The sequence below is a fragment of the Crocodylus siamensis genome, chromosome 12 (genome assembly GCF_052110815.1).
Source record: "Crocodylus siamensis isolate JL-2025a chromosome 12, ASM5211081v1, whole genome shotgun sequence".
NCBI lineage: Eukaryota > Metazoa > Chordata > Crocodylia > Crocodylidae > Crocodylus > Crocodylus siamensis.
Window position 1 is genome coordinate 44,134,166 of NC_143406.1, and position 20,007 is coordinate 44,154,172.

The following is a 20,007-nucleotide window of genomic DNA, read 5'->3' on the forward strand; positions in this document are numbered from 1 at the left end:
TGCATCCACATGCCACAGCAACGAGTGCCCATGCAATGCCACACGGAGGAGGGTCTTGTGCAGGCAGGCTGTTTGCCAGGCTCAGGCTCAGGCCACTCGCCCTCCCATTGACACAGAGCCCACGGGACAGGGCACGGCTGGGGAAGCCCAGAACAGCATCTCCGCCACCCTAGCGCTATCCCGCCCCTTGGGGACGCTGCCTGGGTCTCCAGTCCTCGGGCAGAGAACCTCAACGACCCCCTTGAGGTCCCGTGCATCCGACACGCTGCTCTGCTGAGCACCAGACGACGAAGCTGATGAGGGCCCGTTCTGCATCAGAGGAAGATGTGGGCACCGTGTGCAGGGCTGGATCGCAGCGGCCTGGGGCGGGGGCAGGGGGAACAGCTAGCAGAGATGAACAGAGGCTTGCTTAGGGCCAGGGGCCTGGGGCCGTGCCCGAGCCGGCTCCCTCCACGGGGCATCCTTGGAACTGCGGCTCCCGCTGCAGGGGCGCAAGACTCTCAGCCCGGAGCAACGAGCAGACTTCAATCTGAAGTCCAGCTCACACCGGCCCCCTCACGTCCCAGGTGCCACATGCGTGCACCCCTCTAGTCCTCCCCATGGCATATCTCACCGTTGCACCCCGGTGTGCTGCGTCGGGACATCTCTAAAGACTCCCCACCCGAGGAGCCAGGCAGCTTGTTTTGGGGCAGGCTGCTGCCACTGGAAAGGCACTACCTGCTCTTCCAGACGGTGGAGGTTTGGTTTGCTCTCTCCTGGTCTGAAGTAACAGCGGTGTTTTAATGTCCCAAGAAACAAATGGATGAACCTTCCTAGGTCTATATGCTGGTAGGTATTACACACCTGTGTTGGAGCAGGCTGCTCTGCTGCCAGTGTGTGATTTTGCCCATACAAGTGGGCAAACCTGATGTGTATCCCTGGGGAAAACCTGCACAAGATAATACAGGTTGGACAAAGTGTAGGGTTTATACATTGGGCACAACCTAACAGTCAGCACCTCCGCATGCCTAGGACTGAGACAGGGAGTATGGGGGACCACTGAGTGTCACTAGCACCTTGGGAATAAATGTTCAAGTACCCGGTCTATGAGACATGTGTGGTCTAGTGCAGTGGTTTTCAACCTTTTTTGCATTTGCAGACCCCTTTGGAAATTCTGAATGGAGGTGCAGACCCCTTTGAATTGTCAGTGTGGGTATTCACATACTTCTGATTGATCATAGTCATCTTTTGCAGGCCCGTTGGACATAGTCTGCAGATCCCCAGGGGACCGCAGACCACAGGTTGAAAACCACTGGGCTAGAGCAACGGCGGTGTCCCTGGTGTGCTTCTGCAGTTACACAGACACTATGAAGAATGACCATGATCCACATGAGATTTCATTAATGGGAAATAAAGCCAAGAGGGATGAACCTTTGCTCTCACACTCATGCCGCTGCCAGTAAAGCCATCGGAAGCTGCAAATGTGAAAGTGAGAGCAGGATTTGACCTGCTAAGATGTTTTCATCCGGATGCACTTAACAGGGTTTTGGTGAGCCAGCTGGCTAATTAGCCCTGGCAAACACAACCTCATTCTGACAACATTTTAAGGAAGAAACAGTTGTTTATCTGTCCCAGCAATGATTATGAGACACAGAGACATGATAGCATTAGTTTTGCTATATTATGGCAAAGCCTCTGAGGCGATAGACGTGGCTGTGTCACTTTTGCTGTATTGCAGCTCAGCACATGGACACCTGCAGCACAACATCTAAGACACCTCTTGTTCTTCTCTGCTGGGTAGGGATGGATCCTGTTGAAGGCAGTGCGAGTTGCCAATACCCTGCCGAGGAGTGAGTGCTCCAGGACCCTAACCACAGAGACAGTCATGGGCACCTGGGCACCTTCAGCACTGACATATGGCTGCATCCTCTGCTGGCAGAAGTAGCTGTGGCTGCACAGGTCATGCAAGCACTGGAGCTGACCCTTCGGCGTTCAAAATCACCGGCCCAACCGCTTGGGCTACAGAAATCTCTCCATGTGTCTCCAAAACGCCCGGCTTTGTTCTGCCTGGAAGGAGATTTATCCACACCCACTAACCACGGCGTGTCTGCTCTCTCGGGGCAGGTCCAGAGCCTGCAACCCCAAGGGAAGTCTCGTGCACCGGCAGAGCCTGCATTGAAGACGCTGAGGCAGGAGCACGTTACCTCTCTTGCCGTCTCCAACAGCCAACGGCATTCAGGTGCCAGAGCCGTCTCTCCTCCACACACGTGCATGGCCATTGACTGGTGCAAAGAGGCGGCTCTGACTGACGCGCGGACCAGGTTTCCTACTGTTTCGTGGTGACGGCTCTGTCGCAAACACAGACATCAGAGTGACGGGGGAGGAGGGGGCACCCCCTCTGCAGTCTTGTCTGTGTTAGGCCAATAACTTGCTCCACCAGTTATCAAACACGGCTGCAACCTCACAGATTCCTGCCAGGGCATCCGGAGGAGGGTGACAATGCTCCGTGCATGAAGCAGGTGGCAGTGGATCCCCCTGCACCAGTTCAGAGGGGAAAGATGTGAGAAAGCTCCCTCCACAGGTCCCTTAGCCTTGCTTTGCACAGGATCCAGCTGCAAAGGCAATGCAAGGACAGCTTGCCGGCTGCAGCCCTCTGCAAATCCTGAGGCAGGAGTGGCCTGTGCCCTCGCCCGGGATCGCCCGCAGCTCCCAGCCCTGCCTCACTGCCACGTTTACACCCAACTTATGCTGGCAAAACCCATGAGCTGAGCCACCAACCTGGATCTCACCTGTGCCCAAGACACTGGCCGGCTCAGGGCTGGTGGGAGCACGGTGGGGCACGTAGGACCCATTCATTAGCCTCAGGGATGGGCATTAATAACCCCCTCCCCACACCAGGGCCTAGCAAACAAAGAGAGCTTTGGCTCCACTAATGCCCTGCCTGAGCCCAGATTTCACTCGCATTCCTTCCCAACATCGCCGAACAATATCGCACCAACAACAGGACATTATTCTACAGTGCCGTTGCTACGCAACTGCCCAGAGCCTCTCTGAAACCCCATTTGGGCGCTTTTCTTTCTTCTTTTCTTTCTTCCTCCCCTCCCCACCCGCTTTTTTCCCTTCCTCCCCCCTAAAAAAAAAATCTATTCTGTGTAGCCCAGACCCTCAGGACTCTGTAGTGATGTCATGGTTTCCACGGAAACACGAGGCTTTTTTTTTTTTAAATACAAAACCTCACTTTGTCTCTCCCCCATGCCAGCCCGCATGTTCATTATTAATTATAATAATAATAATAAGAGATGCTGACCCCCGGGGGCACGGGACCTGGTGATTCCCACAGCCCTGCGCGACGGAAGAGAGACTTGTCTTTCAGAGCCGGGCTTGGGCACGAATGTCTGGGAATCAGAGAAGTGAATTCCAGCGGGTAAAATGATCCCGGCTCACACAGCCCAGTCCGGCTGCAAGGGACTGGGAATGGGCCAGGACCTCCGTGGAAAGCCAGCCCACATCAGTCTCTCAGTTCTCATCGGGCATTTGTACATGCGCTCGGCATTTAGTCGCTAAAAATGTTTCCAGCTTAACTTCCCTTTCTTTTTTTTCGACGACTACTTACATAAAGTGTACCTAATTTACCCAGTAAGGGTTTATTATGCAATGACCAGTCAGCCCTCGCAATAGGTCCGGGGCTCAGGAGCCGGGTCTGTTTTGCTCTCCGTCCAGCATTCACCTGGCTCAGCACTCAGTGCAAACCAGTGCTCCCAGCAGGCCCCCAGTGCAATGATGAGGCACCTGCCCACCCTGCCACCCTGTAGTTCAGAAGGGACCCTGCTAACTCAACCCACCTTTTCCACGGCAGCCTTGTGTGCTCAAGTCAAGATGTCAGGTCCAAAGCCACAAAGCCAGTCTGTCCACATGTAGAGGCCCAGCTCATAGCTCCAGGTTGCTTTCACATGCAAGTCAGAGGGGTATCATCATCCCGGCTAGCCTGGCCTGGCCCCTCACCAGCTGTTGTGGGACAGATCCAGGGTGGAGGAAGTCTTTGTTCAGGCCTGAAGGGGGTCCCTCCAGCCAGGGGTGCTGTATGTCAGTGGGAAACTGGTCATAGAGCTGCTGGGAGTTCAGCCTCCAGGGCTCTCAGTCCAGTACTTTTCATCAGCACCCAATTAACAGAGATATTTAATAAATGGAAAACAAGGGCTGCTAAAGAGCAGCTGGCTGGACTAGTGAGGTTGTGGCAGCTGAAAAGTATGTCTGTGTAATAAAAGTGCTTGCTGAAGGCTTTATGAAGATTAGACCAAGTGTTTTTCTGTATTTGTTTAGATATTAAGTTATAAGTTGTTGCTAAAAGCCTAATTATAGTTTAAGATATAGTGAGGCCTTATATAAAGTAAGGCCTAGTCAATTTAGCAAAGCCTAGAAGTAGTAAGGCCATGTGGCGCAGTTAAAATTACCTTCTCAAAGGAATGCAAGGCTTGTACTGCTATTGGTCAGTCTATGGACAGTTGAAGAAAAAGGAATCTAAGTGGTCGTACGTTATCAGTGTCTTTCAGAAGCTAGAAATTAGCTGAAATATCTGGAAACCATTCAGAAGGAAGATGCAGCTCTGTGAAAAGGATTAGTAGCTGTTGCCTGGATCAGTGGGACTGTGGACCTCGAAGAGCCCAAGAACTGCATTCCAGGGTCCTTCCCGGCACCCCTCAGATGGCGTTGTCCGGGGACGCCTGACCTCACTGAACTTTGTGAAAAGAGAAGCTTGCTGTGTATTAGGCAACAGAGGGACTGCCAAGAAGTTGCTGACGTTAATTGCTTTTGTCTGTCATTGTTTGTCTTGTTACTGCATGTAGTTGTGTTTTTCTTAAGTCAATAAATCTTTCTTACCTTTCTACCCCCGACCACACTCTCAATCTAAACCCTCCGCAGGTGGCTGGGACATAAATTGACATCACGAACAGGATTGAGAGGCTCTGGTCCGGAGAAAAACGTCGGAGTAGAGGGAGTTGCATGGGCTCCATTAGTGGCTTTGCTTAAGGAGGTGATGGGGATGGAGAAACCCAGGTGGGATAAGGATAGATTGAGACCTGCCTGGAGTGAGCCGGGAGCTGTACCCGATCATTGGGCTAGGTTTGCTGCTGCTGCCCGGGGTAAACCCAGGAAGGGGTGCCTGTCATGGCTGCTGGCCACATGCCTGCGGTTAGGGGCTAAAGAAGTCACCCAGCTCCGGTAAGAGGTCACCCGGCTGAGTGGGAAGTTAGAAGATGTGAAAGATTCCAACAGCGTGGCGTGCGAGGCGGCGCGGGGCACTCAGGGCCGTTTGAAGACTTTGGAGAGGAAGGAGGGAAAAATTATGATCGCGCGTGCGGCCGCTTCCCTCCAGAAAAGGGCACAGTTAGCACAGGCTGTGGAGCCATCCTTCCACATGATCAGACAGTGTCTTTATGGGCAGGGACTGGAAGTTGAGCTCTGGAAAGACAGAGAGGAGGAGACTGATGACGAGCCTGGTGTTGAACCGCCCCCTCCTGTCCCTGCTCAGAGGGAGGAACCTAGCCAGGTCTTCCCCGTGGTAGTAACCGATCCAGGGCCGCAAGGGGGGAATCCCTGAACAGAGCTACATTCATTTACCTGAGCGGAAATAAGAGATATACAAGAACAGCGTAAGTCCAAGCCAGGAGAACCAGTGACAGGCTGGCTAGTTCGAATGTATAGTGAAGGAGCTTCTGCAATTTCAGCGAGTAGAGCCGAAGCAGCCCAAATCATTCTGCGCCCCGAGCTCCAGTTAAATCAGTTTGCAGAAGGTGATGAAAATGTTATTTTGTTTTCTGCTGCGCTTCAAGCCACTGCAGCCAGTTATGGTAATATGGAAGAAGAGCTTAGTCCTGCTCCTCGAGCATGGGTCAATTTGGAGAAGGCTGTTCGTTGCTTGTATCAATTGGCGCTAACTGAGATCATTCGTGCAGCAGTTTGAACTCGCACACCAGATGCAGAAGTCGTGACAGCACTGTTGTGGAGGAGGTTTTGCTGACGAGCACCAACAGAGCGTACCTCGCCCTTGTTGGCCTTAGAGCCAAAGGCGGTAGATCACCCGGTAAGAGATGAGATTCGGCGATTAGTGCAGCTTCTAACCATTTTGCAGAAGCCAGGGCTGGCTAAGCCAACAAAAACTGCCAAGGCCATGGCAATGGCCTCAGCGAAAGACAAACCCCCGATCCCTCCGAATTGTTGGAAAAAGCTGGAGAAGGCTGGCCCAAGACCCCATGAGCAAAATTGTGGAAGGACTTGTTAGCTGCCGGTTTTAATAAGGTGCAAATTGATGGAGTGCCCACCAATGTTTTGCGAGGGCTGTAGGCTAAACACTGCAGCGAAAAAGCAAGCCCAAAAGCAGAGCCATCAGTGCCACCGAAGGGATTTTCTGCCCTGAGGGCAGAACTGTCGACATTGTCCCAGGCACCTGCGGGGCCACCAGCCTCTACCCCGCCTGATCACATGGCCTAGGGCATCCGGCCGGCGCAACCCCCAAAGAGAGGAGCCACAATAAGGGCAGTAGCCAGCCAGGGACCGGTATCTAAAGTTAATATTAGCCCCTTAATTTGGATACCTGTACAGATTCAATCAGATACAAGTAAAAAGTCAATTGATATGCTATTAGACGCTGGTGCCCAGATTTGCATTTTAGATTCTGCAGCTTGGAAGGGGGAGAAAGAAAGCCCTCATCAAGTAATTGGAGTCGGAGGCACCAGACGACCAGGACATCTGGTCCGAGCAAACTTCGCGTTACCTAATGGCTCTAAGGTAACAGTGACAGCAGTAATACTTAAGGGGGGACCAAGTTTACTGGGACTTAATGTACTAAGAGGCCAGCGGTTTGCCCTTGAACAAGAGAATTGGCAGTTTGGGTGCGCAGTGCTTCACCAAGAAACAGAAGAAACCGCTATAACAGCTGTAACTCGATGTAGCGTGATCCCACTAACCCTGCCTCCCATGAAAGGAGTACACAGACCCCAGTATTGAGCTCCCCCAAGGCCACCCAACCTATCCAGTGTATCATAAGTCAGCAGTTAGAAGACAAGACTATTATCCGAACACACTCTCATATAACAACCCAGTGTAGCCAGCGCGCAAGCCAAATGGAGGGTGGCGGCTGACTATTGACTTTTGAGCTTTGAATGCTAATACTGACCCCTTAACAGCTGCTGTCCCATCACTACCAGCCTTGACAGAAAGCATCCGGTGTTATGGACCTGCGTGGATGAGATCCATTGATATCAAAAACATGTTTTTTGCTATTCCCATCCAGGAGAGCCACTGGCCGGTATTTGCTTTCATGTGGATGGGGCAGCAGTATACCTATACTGTGTTGCCCCAGGGGTGGATACACAGTCCCACCCTGGCTCATGGGGTTTTAGCTACAATAGTTCATGAAGTTCAAGAAAAGTACCCGGATGGATGCATGTGGCAGTATGTAGATTATGTCATGGTAGGCAGTCAAGACAGAGAAGCTGCCACCAAGGCCTTTGAATCATGACAAGAAAAAGTGCTTACCTTTGGATTCACGCTGTCTGAACAAAAAATTCAAAAGGTAGGGCCCCATGTGAATTTCTAGGAATAGAATAACAAAATGGGGGGCCCACAATACCCAGTGAGGAGCTGCGAAATACAGTGCAGACCCCGACTCCCACTAATGTGAAAAAACTGCAAGCCCCATTGGGAGCACTCAATTTTTGGCGTATGCATGTTCCTGAATTTAGTGTACTAGCTCGTCCCCTGTATAACCTATGTAAGAAGAGAACTAAATGGAAACGGGGTCCTGAGCAGAAATATGCTTTACAAGCCCTTAGAGAAGTAGTAACTGTTCATGCCTCCCTAGCAGCACGACGTCCAGAAGGAGAGCTTTAGCTCCATATAGGTGTCTCAGAAGGAGGACCACACTGCAGCCTGGGGCAGAAGAAGTCCTTGAAAGCAAAAGTAAAACCCCTTGGATTCTGCAGTCGAGGCTGGAGACAAGGCAGCCGCCTTGAGGATTCGAGATGGCAAGCAAGTAGTATCACAAGGCCTCGGAAAAAGCGCGCAGTATGCTGAGCTGCAAGCCGTGCTCGGCGTAGCTGTGTGGGAATTAACAGAAGACCCATGTCCTAGAAGACCCATCTATATTTATAGTGACTCCTGGATGGTAGTAGAAGCATGTACTAAATGGCTACCTCTGTGGCATAAAGAGAACTTTGAAAGGTGAGGACAAGACATTTGGAGCCACGAAAAGCGAAAAGCCTTATGGGAGTTAGCCCAAGATAAGCTTCCTCTGCACATCTGACATGCGAGTGCAGCACATGGAAATAAAGCAGGGGAAGGCCCGGAGGCGAAGTGGAATAGGCGAGTTGATCAGCTAATGAGAGAGGAGAGCACGGGAACCTTGTATGTTGAAGAAAAAATTAAAGCAGCTGGCCCATCGTTACCCAATTCCTCCTCCCACTGCACACCCGGGGAACGAGCCGCAGCATGGCTGCATCGACAACACAGGCACTCCAGGCGTGATGAAACCGCCTGCCTGGCCGTGTCTCGGGGCATTCATGTAACTAAGAAAGAAGCACAAGAAATAGTCGGCGCATGCATCACTTGCTGCAGGGTAAAAAAGCAACTAACACCCTGCCCGACTGTCCCATTGTCGTTAAGCAAAGGAAAAGTAGTGTGGCAGGTATGGCAATGTAATTTCATAGGCGCCTGCCTCGGACTTCCCGGAAGTGACAGTACATGTTTGTAGCTGTTGAAGTTGTCACAGGAAGGACGTTTGCCCGCGCCCCAGCGAGCGCTACAGCCCAGGACACTTGTGCAGCACTGAAAACTTTGCTCGCTGTGTATCCACCACCGACAGAAATACAGAGTGCCCTCACTTCCGCAACCATCTTGTGTATGACTGGACTGCCAAACATGGCATGTTATGGACCTATCACATCCCATACCATCCTCAGTCTAACAGATTGGTAGAGCGAGCCAATGGCATCCTCAGATGCAATTTGCGGTTGGCCACTGGCCCGGCTCTTAAAGACTGAGACTTGCACCTGGATCGAGCTATCAATTGGGCCAATAACCAACCCTGTCCAGGAGATAGCCCCATGCAGCAAGCCTTTGGATTGGGTGGTCCCCTAGAGCCGGCAGTAGAGTGACCTAGGGGTGGTGACCCGGGAAAGCTCCAGGCAGGAGATCGGGTAGTAGTGAAGCATCCTCAGGGAGATAAATGGGAGGGGACATTATTAGCCAGAGGTGTGCATAATACATGGTGGGTATTTAAGACAGATTTATCCAACGGGAGCCCAGCTCCTTGTTGTCTTGTTCCTACAGATTGGATCTGTCCACAAGTGCAGCCATAACCATTCCTCATTGAGCCTGCCACTGAAGACGAGTCCTGCTCTGTCAGCGGTCTGAATCGACTGGCACCATGAAGTGGTGGACTGTTATGAATGCACTCTTTTTATTAATGCTTTATTGTGTTTCCTGGGTAGGGCATGTCTACTATCCTTCTTATTACCCAAATATTAATGAACTTGCTCCTGAAGACATCAAAGAGTGGCCTGACCCTGAAGAGCATCCCCCGGAAACGTGCTCAGATGGCCTTCACTTGGTCCAGCTGCAGTATCCATACTGGAACAAACCCGCCACCCCGGAGCAAATGAAGTCCTGGTCTCTGAGTAGATGAAATGGGATAGTTGCCTGGCGAGGCAATAACTGTCAGTGCACCTGTGGCACCAGTTATTATCTTGGGCTCATTCCCGACCTGAAGGCTGGAATGGCTGACTGGGAGGGCAGGCGATTGTTGTAGCTCTGCTCGTTTGGGAATTTGTTGTTACATACTTCCCGAGGGGAACCCCACTGAGCTCAGCGCCCCTGAGTTTGTGTCCCCAGTAGTGCATTCTGCATCTGTTCAGCCTCTCGAGCCACTGCGTTTATGGGAGAATCTGCCCCCTCCCATCCCTATGGCTGATCGCACTCTCCAGCGGTGGTGTGAGGCCCACCAGTTAAGCGAGCGCATTGCAAGTTGGAACAAAGTTATTACGTGGTTTGTGAATCACACCTACACAGAGGCGTGGTGGAATGGTACCCACTTTAATACACCCAGAAGGAGGCTGTATCCACAAGCCTCCACCACTTATCCTCATCCTTTCATATCGGTGGGATTCCTAAAGCAAATCAGTGCTATGATTCTGCCAGGACAATGCCGTTTCATTAACCCAATACAGCATCGTCTCCATGAGCAACAGTGGGAGCTCTTTCACTCTCTGGGAGGTGAAGCATGGCTACAGGCTCCCCAAGAAGGAAGGATAAGTGTGACTTGTGAAAAAACGGAGTGTTCACTACTATCTCTGGCCGTCCCCCCACGAGAGACCCCAACACCGCCTGTGTATAACTCCACACTCTGGTGGAGGTCACAAGTTAAAATCCCAATCCTGCTAAATGTTTCATTGTTCACTGCCCGAGTGTTGTTCAGGCCAGAACAAAGGTATGTCTGAGCTACTTTTCCAAACTGTTCAGCAGGAGCCCAGGTAGCTGAAGGGTTGCTTAGATGGGAATGGCCAGTCATTTTCCTTTCCATAAGTACACTTAAGTCCCGCAGACAAAGAGATACTCCAGGTTATCTTTGGGACAAACTGAACTCAGCTATGAATGTATGAAACTTGGATAAATCCGAAAAAAACACTGAAGAAGTAGCCAATCTCTGACAAGCGGTAGGGCTACTCACTAGAGGAGGCATGCTCAAAGGAAAGAAGTTACAGCACACTGATGAATTGCTAACTGATGTAGGATTAGAGACAGCCCATCTTGCCCAGGTCATGATGGACACTCCTTTTAAAGCAGACAAAAATCAGACTTGGAGTACTGTTTGTGCACAAGTCCAGTTATCATTATTAAATATGCATTTTTCCCAGGTAATACACAACATTAAAAATAGAGAATGGCCCCCTGGCTTAGAGCATCATGGGACGCCTGCAACATCTAAAAAGAGATATCCCTGTCAGCGTACCTGGTTTACTACTTGGGAAGGCTGTGCTAAAGGAAAATGTTCATTCCTGGTGCAGGGGGTAAAAGAGGGAAACTGGACCACTGCTTATGTGCTAAACACAGGGCTAAGAGGAGGATGCCTTTGGGACTGGAATTTGCATCACCCCATACGGGAAATAGTTACCCCTGATGGCCCATAGTATGTGGCACAGTCCCCCTTGGTTCAAATTAGTAGCACCTTGATTGGATTAGGGACCCTGTGGAGAGGCTGGCCTCTCAGCCCACCTAACATGACCTGCCTATACAAGTTACCTAATGTATCATATGTAACAATAGGGCAAAGTGTTTGTTGGGCGGGACCAGGTCGTTTGCTGCATGAAAATGGTACCACCTGGACTTTGTGTAATTCGTGTTACTTAGGAGCTAAAAGTGGAGCCGTTGCTCTACTGCAATTAAGTAACCACGCTATTGCCCTAAAATGGCCAGAAATTTCCTCTGAAACTGTATCTCTCAACTTCAGGATACCCACTTCATGGGTATCAAATGTAGACATGCCACAGTTAAAAAACTGGAATAATGTGAAAAATAAGCTGCAAAGCCTTGAAGCAAAGGCTCAGCAAGGCACTCAGTTAGCTCTCCTTGCTTGAGAGGCTGGGCGAATCATCAGTCTGGCTGTCAACATGCCCGAGCCATGTAAATGGTATAATGTAATCTGTGCTTTTTGTGTGTCACCAAGTGTCACCTCAACTATGTGGCTAACCATCTTGAGCATCATAGTATTCTGCATTACCCTAGTGGCAACCGCTACATGGTGTTTCAACCGTTGTTGTCGTAAATCCGTTCATGCTATGCAAGTTAAATTTATAGATCCCTCCCCATTTCCTGATGTAGTGCTTGTGGCTTTGGCATCTCCGCTGTAGCTATCATAGTGCTTCGGCAAGCAAGGGGTGGAGTGCGGCAGCTGAAAAGTATGTCTGTGTAATAAAAGTGCTTGCTGAAGGCTCTATGAAGATTAGACCAAGTGTTTTTCTGTATTTGTTTAGATAGTAAGTTATAAGTTGTTGCTAAAAGCCTAATTATAGTTTAAGATATAGTGAGGCCTTATATAAAGTAAGGCCTAGTCAATTTAGCAAAGCCTAGAAGTAGTAAGGTCCTGTGGCGCAGTTAAAATTACCTTGTCAAAGGAATGCAAGACTTGTACTGCTATTGGTCAGTCTATGGACAGTTGAAGAAAAAGGAATCTAAGTGGTCGTACGTTATCAGTGTCTTTCAGAAGCTAGAAATTAGCTGAAATATCTGGAAACCATTCAGAAGGAAGATGCAGCTCTGTGAAAAGGATTAGTTAGCTGTTGCCTGGATCAGTGGGATTGTGGACCTCGAAGAGCCCAAGAACTGCATTCCAGGGTCCTTCCCGGCACCCCTCAGGCGTTGTCCGGGGACGCCTGACCTCACTGAACTTTGTGAAAAGAGAAGCTTGCTGTGTATCGGGCATCAGAGGGACTACCGGTAAGTTGCCGATTGGAATTGCTTTTGTCTGTCATCGTTTGTCTTGTTACTGCATGTAGTTGTGTTTTTCTTAAGTCAATAAATCTTTCTTACCTTTCTACCCCCGACCACACTCTCAATCTAAACCCTCCGCAGGTGGCTGGGACATAAATTGGCATCACGAACAGGATTGAGAGGCTCTGGTCCGGAGAAAAAAGTCAGAATAGAGGGAGTTGCACGGGCTCTATTAGTGGCTTTGCCGTTCTTACCTTTCTACCCCCGACCACACTCTCAACCTAAACCCTCCTCAGGCGGCTGGAACAGAGGTGTCTGGCCTTGTGGGGATCTAGACATATCAGCAAAGATGAGCAACCCCCCCACTACCTCTCACAGGGCACATCGGCTGTCTCTAGCCGCCCTGGGCAGTCACATCATCTACCAGCCCTTCCTCTGGGGTTGATTCTGCCCTCCGTTACACCCATAGAGATCAGACGTAACTACCCCGTGTCAGAAAACCAACGCTAGATTTACGGTGTCACCCAGAAAAGACTAAACGCACGCCATCCAGTCAGCTCCCAGGGACAGGCGTCATGTCTCCTCGCGTGTCCCAAAAGCACCTGGTGCAAAGTGGGCACCATACCAATAAATAAAGCAATCACAGCACTAAGCAACTGCATACGAATACACCTCAGAGCTCTCCAGCCCGGCACAGATCCCATTTTCTGGCTAGGCATTCACAATGTGTATCAGCATCGCAGAACAGGCACCACCTTGGACCCAGACACACAGACCTAACGTGGGGTTAAGCTGAGGAGCACTTCAAACACCCCATGTCTGGAGCCTCATAACCTCCGGCTTACTCGGGTACCTGGAATAACTTTTCAAACTCACAATCACATTTACTACCATCATCCCCGCACACTCTTGTCCTGTATTGTCACCCCTCGGGGTGTGCACATGCACGGAGTTTGTGACAAGGGATCACTCTGGGAAGCGCCAGCAGCGCCTGCTACCTCGATAGGACCCTGTTATCTTTGGAGGGAAGAGAGGAACAAGGGATTTGGTGCCTGGGAAGGGATGTTTTCCTGGCACTTTTGCCAGGCTGTGTCAGAAGAAGGATGTGGGTGAGGCACCGGTGTTCCCAGCCCCTTGGCCCATGCAGAAGCACCTTTGACAATCTAGTCCTTGCTGAGCCGTTCTGCAGTCCAAAGCTGGCAAGCTGAGGGAGGATACTAGAGCATGCTAATGATTTCCCATTTCTTCCATCTACATGTGGACCCACCTTCTGTGGGCACCCGGAGGAAGCTGGGCCCCTGGGGATGCATCAGCTCTGTCTGCACAGCCAGCGCCGTCTGACTGCAGCTTGGAAGTACTGGAGCGCAGCCAGAGCTTCGTCACTTCTGGGCTGCTCTTCCTCTCTCCCAAGTCCCATGCTCTCCCTCTCTCCTCAAGAAAGCCCCTTGTGGCTTGGCAAATGCCAGCCCTATATCCACCCTCCCTGGCAGATGCATCCACAGATGCAGGGGCTGACGCCTGAAATGCACAGCAGCAAATCCCTGCTCCCCCAAGCGCCTCCTGCAGACGTGCTCTTGGGGATTTCTTCATGCATCGCCTGGCAGCAGCTGGGCTAGTTGCTCAGGCCAGACAAAGTAAAGTCCCTTTCAGGGGATGTGCAATTAGCAGGCTGCTCAGCGCCTATGGTACCTGGGTGGGTGTGTTGTACTGAGAGCAGGCTGTTCGGAGCAGATCTCGCCCCGCCTTTGGCATATGAAGTGCTCACAAACCCTGCCCTTCTCTGCTTTGTCCCTCAGGCTCCAACCCGCCAAGTGCTCAGGCTCTGAGCGCTGGCTAAGACAGGGAGGAGAGCCACACACAGCCCCACTACGGCCCCAAGGGAGGCCTGTGAGGACTGGGTAGGTGTTATTGCCCCAGGCCTTCTTTCAGTCTCCAGCAGGAGGAAGGCAAGTCTCTGGGAAGAAGGGCTCAGGAGCACAGACCCTGCTGCTGGAGGAGACTGAGGTCTAGCTGGGGCTGGTCCTGCTTTGAGCAGAGGGTTGGACTAGATGTGACCTCCTGAGGTCCCTTCCAACACTCATGTTTTATGATTTATGATTTTATGGTTGCATCAGAACTGGCTGTACCAACTATCTCTCTGGCTGCCCTGGACACCTGCCAGCCCCTACTGTAGGGGAGCACTCCAGCCTCCCACCATGGGCTTGATGCTGCCAGCAGCTGGCAGATCCCCACTAACTTGTTCCAAAGATCTAGCATTCAGGTGCATCCCCCTGTTGTAAAACAGCATAAATGTGACAAGACCCAGCCCCTACCTCCTCTGTGACCTTCCATATCATCACGATGACGGAGCATGTTTGTTGCAATAGGCCCTGGGGACCCCCGTCATGGAGCAGAGCCCTGCTGGGTTGGCCATTGTATGAGCACAGGACATAAAGACAGTTTTTGCCCCCCCAAAGCTGACAGTCCAAGCCTTGTCCAGGCTTTCCCATATGTAGCCCAGTTGATGCATGGGCCCAAATCCAAGGGTGACACACGTAACTCTGCTCCAGCCATGCACTTCAAGCCAGGGAGCATTTAGTTGAATGACCATCTGGCTATCTGCTCTCTGAGCCAACCTACACCCTGCCTGCCTATATCATTTCCTCCAGGGCATCCTTCTGAGGGCTGCCATGCTGGAGAAGGGCCAGCTTCAGTGGAAGAATAGCCAGGAGAGCTTTAAACCTGAGCTGCTGGCTGGCTTGAATACCTGTCTACAGGCAGGCCTGGTAGGAGAAGGCACGGGGGACTCTAATTACATTAAGTACTCAATGTACACTCAGATCAGCCAAGAAGGCTGAGAGCAGCTCTGCCTCATGTCTCTGCCTGAGGCCTGAACAAATGGCTCGTGGGTGACTTGCCTGCAGACAAGCAGAGCTCTCTTTGGAAAAAGAGCTCTCTTTGGAAAAACTCTTGGAGTTTTTTAGTATAAGTAAGCATCAAGAAGGGAGAAAATTCCCTTGTTCTGCCTGCTGGGAGCTGAAGGCCAGGTACATCTGACTCCCAAGGCCAAATCTCTTGACTGTGGGACTGGCTCCAAGAACACATGGTGCCCTGTGGTGCTCCTTGCACACATACATGTGCAAATACATGGAAAATGTATTTGCAATATGAAGGAAGTACCTGATTTAGCTGCTGCTTAAAGACCCACTGAAGACTTGGAACGAATGGCCCTTCCCCCTTGGTTGTGGGCTGTCTGCATTTCACCCTTGGGATTTATCAACCTATTGAACTACAGGCCCGTGAGTCCATCCATCTTCCAGCCATCCAGAGGTACATGGTAAAGGAAAAGAAAATACATTTAGAGACCTGACTGACTGCTCTCAATGACCCTCTAGGGCAGGGGACAGCAACCCCCGGCACATGTGCAGCCGCTGTAAGCCACGGAGCCCAGGCTGCTGCCAGCAGGCGGCTGGGAGGCTGCAAGCCCTGCTGGGAGCAGACTGGGCTCCGTGGGCTGGCTGCAGCCAGGAGGCTGCAAACAGCTGCTCCAGGGTCCGGCATGTCGGCACTCCAGCACCTTGCAAGGTAGACATTGTGGGTGTTTTCAGCACTCTGGCCAAAAAATGTTGCCTAGCCCTGGTCTACAGCATTCAATAAAAAAAAAAATCAGCTAACAGCCTGTTGTTCCTTTCCTGGTCTCAGTGAGGTTTCGCCCAATCTATGAGACCACTCAAAGTGACGCCAAAGTTTGTGGAGACTAGAGAAGGAGAAAGGCTAGGCACCTTTTGGGGGCTGGGCAGATGAGGAGATAGCTGGCTACCCACTTCACACTGCAGTAATGGTGGCTGGCTTTGGAAAAGAAGCAGGGAGTTGCTGCTCTTTGTTCGGGAGCAGACAGGGTGTTTGGGAGATTTTTTTATTTTTTTCATTTTATATCTCGGGCCAAATCAGCCGAATCAGTTCTGAATATTCTCAACTGAGCAGAGCTCAATCGTTCAAGTCTGCATGGTGCTACCACCAGCAAGTGGCCTCCCTCCCAGACTTTTCAGCCTGGGGCTCCAGATACTCCCAGATCCATGGCAGGCACCCTATGTGCAAGCTGCATGCATCCTACGTTCAGATGCCCCCTAGTCTCACTTGGCCCTAGCCAAAAGGCCAAAGGAGCAAGCTAGACTCAGGAAGAGCCCAAAAGCAATCCCCCAGCACCATAAATTGTATAGCCCATTGGGAGGCATTTGCAAACTCTCACAAGGGGCCCTGCCCACAGTGCAATGGGCAAATCTCCACCCTCAACTACACCATGTCATTCAAGGACAGCCCAGGTATGTAAACCCACCTAGGCGGAAACCATCATCATGATATCTCCCCGAGATGTGTCCTGCCCTAATGCATTGGATGGATGGGATGGATACAGCCTTATCTCAGCCACGCTGCTCTCTGCCTTCCCCTCCACCAAGGGGCACAACGTGGAGCAGCCCCATTGGGTCAGATGATGCCTTCCAAAGAAAGAAGGAACCAGAAAGGGAAGTATGAAATGACGGTGAGGAGGCCAAACAGAGCATTACATTGAGACTCCTCTGCCACAGCAGGGCTGGCTGCAGAAAGCTAGGATAGGGGTAACTGTGAGACCCTCCCTGAACTTGCCCCTTATACTCTGAGACGCAGACATCTGCTGCGAGATGCCAAGGCAGAAGGGGCGGTCAGGCCTTCTCAGATCCAGGTGATGACACTGTTCCCAGCAGGACACGCTGCTCCAGGAACAAGTACAACTTCCCACAGAACAGCACCTGGATGGAGCCGCGGAGGACACACACAGGGCCCGGGAGACCAGCAGAGTCACCACGAGGTGTCTGCTTCCTCCCGTGCAGTGCCCCCTTCCCCGCTGGCAGCAGGCAAGGATCGGACAAGGGGGAGCTGGAGGGACCCCAGGCCCCTTTTCTCTCCAGTGGCTGCTTCTGGCAGACAGTTTGCTGCGCTTTGTGGAGCTGTCAGCCCGAGACAGGAAGATGGAAGTCTTTGCCAGAATTAATATGCACAGGTTGTTAACTGCAGCCAAAGGGTTTCCTACTACCCTATTTGGTGCCTGTCTTACCCTGGCCCTATTTCCCAGAGAGAGGCTAAAACAGCCCCCCAGCCCACAAGTCTCAGGACTGCAAAACAAAGAGATGTTTGTCTGCTGGAATCAAAGGAAAGTGCAGAGCCCACTTTCCATATTCATCCGCTCGCTTTCTCTTTCCCCCTCTCTTTCTCTCACTGTCCGCTTTCATCCCAGAATGAAGATCTGCCACTGAACCCATGCAGATTGGAGAGCGGCTCGCCGGCTCTGCCTGCGCGGGGGGTAGCGAGGGAAGAGGATTTGGAAAAAGTTCGCTGTGAGCCACTGAAGGCCTGAAGTCTCAAGCGGGAGCTCTGAAGGTCATGGACCTAAAGTGCTAAGATTACACACATGCACACGCAAACACACTCCTGAGATAGATACAGTGCCATGCCGTGATGGGGTGGAGCGGGTTTAGTGGCATCCATCTGGGTGGAAGAGCAGCATAGCTCATATGTGGCTGCCCCCACTGTGTATCACGGCCTCATCCCAGGCCTATGCCAGTAAAACCTTCTGGCAAGTTCACACCACAAAGCGAGTGGGAAGAAAAGTTGCATCGTGGATCTGTCCCTGGGCTGGCCTGAGACTTGGCTGACCCTGGCTGTGCTGCTGGCCTGCTGAGTGCCATGGGCCAAGCCACGTTCCTCATCTGCAATGAAGCTGCTCTAAAGGGCGCTGAGGCCTGCTGATGAACAGGAATAGAGATGAGGTGGGCATTGGTGTTATCAAAGCCTGGCTGGCATCAGAGAAAGGTTGGGCCCTTCGGGCACCTTCGGCACCAGTGGTGCAGCCCTGCGAGAGCCCCCGCCACAGCACTGCACTAGTATCCAGTCTGAAGAGACAGAAAACCTATTTTAGGGAAGTCTTAGAGGTGTCTCCAAATTGCTGTTAGGAAAATTAACTGCCTACAGAGCCTGATGTGTTAGGAGCAGGGGCCCAGAGGCAAGAAGAAGAACCTGCAATTAAAACTTTCTGTGCCTAGATATGGAACGGTTGAAAGTCCCGGTCACTCGGCCTTCCCATAACTGGGGCCTGGAGAAGTTGCCCTTTCTGGCCCTGTAGGTCTAACAAGACACCAGCCTTTCTAGGATTTCAGGGAACCCAGGGAAACAAGACGCTTCTTGTTTTAAAGCCATGACAATCTGACACCCTACTGCTGAATCAGGACCAGCTCTTGCTCATCTTTGGCCTCAGGCTGGGGTCATTTTCCAGGATAGATTTAAAGATAATGGCCTTGTGGGAAATGAGTTGAGGGAGGTCCACGGTAGGGACCAGCACGGAGCTTGGGAAGGCTCCTGGGCAGGGGTGGGGGTACCAGGAGCAGCAAACTGGATACCGGAGGGCAAGAGGAGGAGCTGCCCAGAAGGCATGGGGATGGTGCGACTGGTGTAGAGCTGGAAGGGATGGTGCCCAGCAGCTCACAGGATCCGACTGGCCATGGTCAGAGACAGAACAGGGTGAGGGGTCTTCGACATCAGATGAGGAGCGCTTTGCAATAGGTGTGACAACAGCATCTCCCACGACTCCAAATGCCTCTTGCTGCGGGAGAATGACCTCTTGTGGCAAGCCAGGCCCTTGCACCGCCAGCAAGGGAAACCCCAAGCAAAACACTGTGCTATCCCATCAGCGTAAGGGCAGGGACCCGTCTCCGCATCGCCCCTACCACTGTCACGAGCACGTGCAGTGCTGCCCGTGCAGTTCAGACAGGCTGAAGGTAAATCCTGGCATTCAGCCTGCCTGCGAAGAGCAGCCCACACCTCTCTGCTGCTGAACAGCCCCTCGCTAGCGCTCTCAGACAAAGCTCCCCACAGGTTACCTTCCCCGGGTTCTTCTTACCTTCTTGTTCAGGTTACCGTGACCCTTCTTACCTACCGTCTTCAGGTTAACTTTACCTTAAATATATCAGGGGTGAGCATCAGGGGCGAGGCGAACAACTATTCACCAAGGCGCCCCGGGGAAAACCAGGAGCAATGGCCATAAACTCCTAGAAGAAGGTTTCAGACTGGATATAACGGAAAACATCTTCACGGTTCACGTGACCAGACTCTGGAATAGACTTCCAGCCGGAGTGGTGCAGGCGCCTACCCTGGAGATCTTCCAAAGGAGACCGGACGCACTAGACTAGATGTTATTAGACGCCAGTGCTCTTTCCTGCCCAGAGCAGGGGGCTGGACCCGATGGTCTCACAAGGTCCCTTCCAGCCCTGAACTTCTGTGAATCTGTAAACCCGTCACATACGGGATGCCAAGTACAAATAAAGAAGCAGGACATTTGAGGCCTGAGACCTCGAGGCCTCACTAGCGCCTTTTCCCCATCCTGCCCTGTGGCCCCCGTGCCTTACAGCCGTTGCGCATCACAACCAGCGACACAAAGCTGCACAGAACAGCTTGTCAGAGATGGAAGTAAGGGTCTGCTGGAAAAAAAAAAAACAGGATGTAAATATTGAGGCATCTGTCAGTGGGAAGAGTTGT

At 51.7% G+C, this 20,007-nt stretch overlaps 1 protein-coding gene across 2 annotated transcripts in view; it reads right to left on the bottom strand.

Moving 5' to 3' along the window:
* The window catches only part of MMD2 (monocyte to macrophage differentiation associated 2), a 46,389-nt gene that overhangs the window by 13,792 nt on the left and 12,590 nt on the right, over positions 1-20,007 (bottom strand). The window lies entirely within an intron of this gene.